The sequence below is a fragment of the Nanorana parkeri genome, unplaced genomic scaffold (assembly GCF_000935625.1).
Source record: "Nanorana parkeri isolate BGI_ZX_2015 unplaced genomic scaffold, ASM93562v1 scaffold1211, whole genome shotgun sequence".
Taxonomy (NCBI): Eukaryota; Metazoa; Chordata; class Amphibia; order Anura; family Dicroglossidae; genus Nanorana; species Nanorana parkeri.
In genome coordinates this window covers 413,461-421,458 of record NW_017307479.1, presented here as the reverse complement: position 1 = coordinate 421,458, position 7,998 = coordinate 413,461, and positions in this window count along the sequence as shown.

Genomic DNA, 7,998 nt, shown 5'->3' with positions numbered 1-7,998 from the left:
TTTCTTAAATTATTTTTTATATAAATTTTTGGCTGGAAACCAATTGAAAAAATTCTCATACTCTAAAGTGAACCTGGGCTTTGGCCATGCTTCTTCTCTTCACTCACACAAGTGAACACAGGTGCGTGTGAACTCAGTGAATGTAAGTATAAGCAGAGAGGGGTTTAAAAGAGCATTTTCAGGGGGAAGCATTTAGGCTGCCATTGCCGCCTTCTTGCCTTCTTATTCCTCAAAGGATAGCTGTCACGCAGTCATGCTTCAGTTCTTTGAGCCCCTAACTCAGGATAAATGTCCAGATAAGAGCTTCTAACTTTACACTGACTTTCCTGATCTGCATATTTGTTATGGGCTAGTGGCTCAGAAAGATTTCAAGCCAGAGGCTTTAAAGGTAGCAACTAGTATTTTCAGGAGGCTCTATATTTATTTTGTCAAATGGTTATTCTAAAGGTGGCCATACACTCTACAACCATCGCAAGACTTTAGTCTTGCGATGGTTGTAAAGGGATTAAAAAAACGTACGATCTGCCTATCTTGGACAGGCAGATCGCACTCTCGATCATCGCAAGCCCGCCCTCCTGAGGGGCGGGCTTCCGATGACCGCAATGCTGAACGGGCAGTGTGCGCGTGCGCACACCGGCCCGTTCAGCATTTATCTTCCGAGCACCGTTCTAACCAGCCGAGAATCGTACGATTCCCGGCTGGTTTTCGAACATGCTGGTTCGACAGAAGACGTGCGACCGTACAGTAGAAACGGTCGCACGTCTCCGTTCACACTGCTCGATTATCGTACGAAAACCCGATCGCATACGATTATCGTATGATAATCGTGCAGTGTATGGGCACCTTAACTCTCTTACGTTTTTATAATATATTAGGTGGATGCTGATGGGCTAAATTACTCATTGGTTTCTTTAACTGCTTGAAGACCAGGTGTTTAGACCCCATTCCTGGCCAGGCCATTTTTCAGTATTCAGCGCTGCGGTACTTTGACTGACATGTATTCCGTCATGCAACGCTGTACTGAAATTAATTTTATACCATTTTTTGGGGACAGATAGGTATTTAAACACCACTGTGGTTTATATTTTTTACTATAATTAGGAAAAATTATGGAAAATGTTGGAAAAAAAAAGTTTTTTTTACATTATGTTAGGAAACATTTATTATTACCCAGTTTTTTGGTAAAATATAAAAGACGGGGTCACGTCGGGTAAATAGACACCAAACATGTCAAGCTTTAAAATTGCGCACACCCGCGAAATCACAGAAAACTACCATACCCAAAATTGCCCATAGGCGACACTTTAAAAGCTTTTACCGTTAATCAGTTTAGTGTTACAGTGATTGATGACCCTAGACCTATTGCTCTCACTGCGACGTTCGCGGTGATATGTAACATGTGCGGCGTAATGGGCACAATCGTCTTTTTTGCACGTATGCGCCCCGACGCATGTTTGCATGCGTGTATGTATGTGTGGGGACTTAAAAACATTTTTTTGTTTATTTATTCTTTCTTATGTGTAACTTTTAATTTTTTTTGGGGGGGGACTTTAATTTTTTTTCCCACTAAACTTTATTGCTATCACATATGGGGGCTAATAAAACCCCCCTATGTGATAGCAAAATATGTGACAGGTCCTCTTTATGGAGACATCAGGGGTCTCCAAGACCCCTAATGTCACCTAGAACCCCCAAAAGAAGCTGATGAAGCAGAGATCTGCTCCATCAGCTTCTTTCCAGCTTCTGAAGCTGGAGAGTGATACAAGAATGCGGAAGTGATGTAATATACAACACTTCTGCATTCTGGCAGGGGAGAGGGGACCGGAGGGAGCTCGTGTAACGATCTCCCTCTGATCCCCTGTGACACAGGCGCCATGCTGATCCCGGGCTCGCACCAGGCACAGCGGAGCCCGGGATCAGCGGGACAACGGCGGGGGGACCGCGGAGGGGGGGGGCACCGATCGTTACCCCATACAAGCGATCCTTGTATCGCTTGTATGTTAACAGGCATCGCTGCATGTTTTTAAATATCGGCCATTTCCCGCTCGAGGGGGCGTGTCCGACGCCCCCTCAGATCTAGAGAGCTCCCGGCCGGCCGTTTTTTTTACTACGGCCGGCCCGGAGGTAGTTAAAGAGGAACTGAACACTGGAAGCTGTGCCTAAAAAAACAGACAGAGGGCAAAGAACTAGTCACCAGTATTGCCTGTGGTCTTCCTGTAGCTATATTTTACCTATTACTGACTTTCCAACCCTTGTTCTTCACAGTGTCTCAGTGTGCAGGAGGCCATCGTGGTAGAGGCAGGGTTTTGCTTTCTCATGTCAGAGTCTCCAGCAAGGAGAACAGTTAGTAACACAATAGTGACATCACCAAATCTCACATCAAATCTCCTGAGACTATAAAGTGGCGCCAGCACTGCCCTAAATATTACACTTCAGATATAAGGCTATGAGGCTGTAGGCACCCTCACATACCAAGAAGTTTTACTTCAATTTCATTGGAATAATTTAATAAAATTAAACACAAGGTTTAGGGTACTGCTTAGGTACAATTAACATTTCTAAATGTTCCCTATGCTCGATGATTAAGTGCAAGTCTACGTGAAAAGTGTTAGAGATTTTGCCTGAGACATATGCTGTTTGCTGACTGACGAACTAAAGACTACACACTGATCTTCAATAGATGCAGGAGTGCTGCATTACCTTGTGGTTACAGTGCATTTTGTAGCTGGTTGCGAGCTGGTGCGTACACCCTGTCAGTGGATCCAAGTGGACCGACCTGGAGCAGCACCTAGTACATGTGCTTTAAATGTTCCTTATACATACCATGGATGGTGGTGCTGAGATCTTCATCCCTGGGAGCACCTTTTTTCAACCATTACAAAGGACTTTGATAGAAGAGCAGTGGGGTTTATGGTAAAGACAAACATAAAAGCCACAAGGCTCCAGTATGAAATATGAATGGGAAATATCATAAAACAATCTTTGATATTTCCATTTAACTTTCTAATTTTTAATAGAACAGGGTGAAGTTACTTGTTAGAAGATATTCTACTCAGGGCAAAGTGACAGGTTCTCTTGTAAGAAACACCTCCCCCCTCCCCAATCCAATGACTCACCTTCCCTGCACTCCTCCCCTGCTACACTCACCTTCCCTACACTCCTCTGTGTTGGGACTTAGTTGGAGTTACCTTTTTTCCCTCCTGGTCATTTGGCAATGTTCTGGTATATCTGGAAGGCTTAGATGCCGCAATCAAGTGGTGAAAGAGTGCACAAAATTTGAGTATCAGCAGATGGAGGGTTCTTCTTACAAGAGAGCCTGTTACTTTACCACAAATAGGCAAATTGACCTAGTCTCCTTAAATAAGCAAAATAATAATTGAAATTCCAGAATTAGAACAGCCAAGGAGATGTGACTGATAGAGAAATATTGATTCAGAATACAGAATACAGAATGTAATATGGTGACACAGTTGCTAAATGATGGTTGGGTTAGTCTGGACGAGCCCCCTGAGCTCATGGGCCAGAAGCAGCAGTTGCATGGTGTAACCTCTGTCACTAAACTCCTGACTGTATCCTGACTCCTTCATTAATTTATAGTAAATAAACATAAACAGTTGTGAACACAGGAAGTCTGAAGAACACCATATGATCAGTGTAACAGGATGTGACCTTTTGTCAAGTGCACCATTAACGAGCAGTAAAGATCTGTGACTGTCAAGTGTCAAGTTTATCACATTGAGGATGGAAGGATGAATGGATTCCAAGACGAGGTCAATGTTGGTTTAAAAAGAAAAAAGGTTAAGGTCACCATCATTAACTGAAGCTGACCAGAGACATCAGAGGACAGTTGGGTGTATAGGCAAGTTCAATTAATTTTCCTCATCATCTGATGAGGAAAAAACACAATCCTGGGGCTTGTCCACGCCATCTCCGGACCAGATCTGGATGCATTTCTGCATATGCTATTATGCACGTGTTTGATGTGTTTTTAATGTGTTCGGTATGTTTTTTTATAATTGTTTTTGCTAGGGTTTAAGCATATTCCAGTGTGTGAAAATCATGCTTCTCTACTTTTCTAAAAGCTCTGGAACTAAACTCAATGGTGGGAACTAGACTCATTCAAAAGCATTGGAATTGAGCTGGTCATACATTAGTAGATATCTGAAGGAACGTTCGTAAGAAAGATCTTTCTTTACCACCCGATAATGCCATCAGACACTTGACGTATGTCGATTGAAATTCCACTTAATATTAACATAACATTTTTGAATAAATAGAGTTTCTTGAACAAAAAAAAAAACATTCATTGTTAGAATTTCGTGTGTTTGTGACATATTTTCCATCCTGCTCCTTTGAGTATTTTCGTCACTACCGTCGAAATTTGACCACAACGGCCAATAGAAAGTCGAAAGAAAGATCTTTCGTATGAAAGTTCTTTGGAAAATTTAAGCAGTGTATGGCCAGCTTTACTGTGTATGCGTTTTTGGTGCAGATAGCACAGGTCTGGAGAGATCCCATTTAGGGAGATTCACCCTCTGTTTTTGTCCTGGTGACCATTATCACTGAAAGCTAAAGAAAATCCCAAATTTTGGGCTGTCACCAGAACAGGAATAGATGGGAAATCTTCCAATAGGGACACTAGTTCTTGTGACCCTGATGACCACCAGGGATTTACCTCTCTTTCGAGGGATTTATTCTCATTTCCTATACTTGCTATCAGACAAGAAATGTAGGGAAATCTGTCCAAGGGGACACAGATGGCAAAAAAAAATTATAGTGTTTATAACTCTCCCTTAATAGATTCAAAACTAAAAAAGGTTTTGGTTTCAGTTCTATATTAACCTTTGTTTCATTCTTTTCTGTGATGACGTCTTTGGCAATTCACTTCTGCGTGCTCTGTCCCACAGTCAGATACAATGATTCATATGCCTATGTATTGCTTACAGAGACAGTTTTTGTAGTTACAAATAAATACCAAAATTTCTTTGGTAGGGAATTCTTACCTTTCATTTCACAGAAAAATGTTTTCTAAAAGCTGCTCGCTATTTCAGTAAAAAAAAGTTGCCCACGTCATTACCACAAAGAAAAATCTATTCAGAAACTAAACATGAGGTTGTTAGTGACATACATCTGTGGTTCTGTAAATAACATTAATGGAAAGAAAAATCTCAACCCACCTCAATGGAGTGGTGTGAGCAGTGAACATAAAAAACTATTATATTCTGTGTCTTTTTGTTGAAGCCTGTGAAGACCAAAAAAACTCAGCTGATATGGTGTGATTGAGCCATTAGGTCCACATAGGGTATTAAACACTCAGTGGGTTATTCACTAAGGAGCCGAAGGATTAAGCCGAACCTTCTGCTAATCCTTAGCTTCGGCTATGGGAGGCCATCTGTTCAGCTGAACCGAAGGTCTACTGTATGGGCTATTCATAATAGCCCGTACAGCAGCCAAGCGATGAGCCGAACACACAGCCGAAGCGGGTAAAACGGTCTCCCGAAGCAGACCACCCTCCCTACAAAATGTAAACAAATTAAAAAACAAAAGAAAAACAGGGTGGGGTCCCCCTTCCAAACCATACCATAGCCATACCCCGTCTGGTGTGAATGTTAGGAGGAACCCCCAGTTAAAACAAAAAAATGCACGGGGTTCCCCCCCAAAAAGGTGCCTACCCGAACCTGCACCTGTCAAAATGCACAATTTGACAGGTGGCGGCCGAATGTCAACAGATAGGCGGAGCTAGCAGTGGCCTCACATTACAATAGGGGCGAACAGCAGTGAATGAACTGCCAAATGCTTGCCTCAGCGGATCCAGATGTTGGGTCGGCTGAGGCGAACGTGTTCTTTACTTTGGTTCAGCCGAACGCACTGAGGCTATTCGGCTGAACCGAAGTGAAGTGAAAGGAGATGAAGCCAGCTGTTTTCAGCTGTACAGGGCTGAACTGAATAGCGAACAAGATTCGGCTAACTTCACTTTGGGTCGGTTATTCACTCGGCAGCCTTCGACTGCTTAGTAAATAACCCCCTCAATCTTTTTTAATAATGGATCCAGCTCAAACAAATATACTGCACATTGTCCAGCAAATTTTTGTCCAAAAACTTAGCCCTCATTCACACCTATATTTTAGGTGCGATTATGGATTCCTGTGGCAGAACTTGCGATTTCCTGCGGCAGGCATCCCTAATCTGCCATTTAGAAGCGGTAGCTGTCCCCCATTCATGTTAATGATCGGATGACAGCCGCTACATTTGTAAGCTGCAGAATGCTGGCAGACCACATGTATTTGTATTTGATACAATTACATGCAGTTAGGAAGAGATCACTATTTGGTCACAATGTCGCCCTGAGGAAGGGACCTTGTGCGGCCCCATAACGTTGGCTCTATGACGCACGTGACGCATCAATAAAAGTGCTTATGCTTCCTGCACTTTACAAGTGAGTGCTGGTGACTTCTATCATTGATTAGACTCTGGCACGGCACCATCCGAGCACCAACAGATAATTTCCCATGTTTATAACGCTGTAGGGACTGCAGGTGATTTACTGATGCTGTGTGTATATGGAGACACACAGCTTAGTAACACACAAGGGTAGCTCCATAGAACTTGCAAAGTAAAGGAGCCACCCTAAAACAGGATATCAGAGCCAGTGCTCAGGGGACCAGTTGATTCCTCACTTTTATACATCAAGGAGCAGCATCCATTCCAAGGGAATTAATCAGTATCTGAAACAGCTTCAAAACATTTTGACTTTAATATTACTTATAGTGATAAAAGTAGTTCTGAACAACACCTGTCAGTGGATAATTTGGCTGGCTTTGGCTGAAAAGAATTTTTTTTTTTACAATATCCTGTAATATTCTACTATATCACTGGGGCATCTTTTTTTTTTTTAGCATAATACGTGTTCTTCTCCTTGAAGGCCTCATTCACACTAGAATCGGCCGGCTCATACAGCTCCATGCTACGTGCACAGCCATATCGGGCAACTCACGGGAAGGACAGGGGCTGCGTGTGATTAGTACGCAGCCCCTGTTCTTCCCTATGGGACTATTCGGCCGTACCCCTGCCCTACGCTCACCCGCCCTGCCCTACTCGTACGCTGACAGGATGAATCCTGTCTGCGTCCAAGCCGGGACACCCGCACCCATACGGACCTGAACTTGAGGTGAGCGTAGGGCGGCGTACGGCCGCGTAGTCCCATAGAGAAAGACAGGGGCTTCGTACTAATCACACGCAGCACCTCTCCTTCCCGTGAGCTGCCCGATACGGCCATGCACGCAGCACGGAGCTGTACCAGATTCTAGTGTGAATGAGGCCTTATAGTCAGTTCACCTTTTCAAATAAAAAGGTGAACTCTGATCTCTCAACACCCTCCCCACCCTCTGTGTCCACTGCACGTATCCTTTCTTTGTTCACCTCTTGCCACTCCAGCCATCCAGCATAATGGACCAGACTAGACAGTTTTCTTTTATCGCTTATTATCACTGTAGTTCTTTTTTGGGTTTAATGCTAAAGTGTAATTTGATTATATTTTGCCTTCCCTGGTTCCTCTTTTCTGCCCTCATCTATATGCTGATGACATTTTTAAATGAAACCTTTCTTTTTACGTTACATGCATTGTTTTAGAGTCAATGACATATTCACTGGGCTTCTGTGCTTTAGGCAGATCATGGCTGGTTGGAGGGGCCAGCAGGATGCTGTACAAGGCTTCCTGAAAACATCACAGCAACCTGCCTCAGAATTCCTTTCAAGAGCAATCTATCCTGATGCAAGCAGAGGCTTGGCTATTGGCAGGTGTTATGCAAATATTCAGAGATGGGGGGCCCGCTGGCCACCGATCCGGCGCTGGGACTGTGCTGGGCCCCCTAGAGGCCCGAGGCCCTGGTGCGTCCGCACCGCCTGCACCGGCGGTAGTTCCGCCACTGATCATAATGCCTTGACTGGTGGATGATAGTTTGGAGGCATGGGTGTTCCTAGACAGGCTGCATTTGCAGC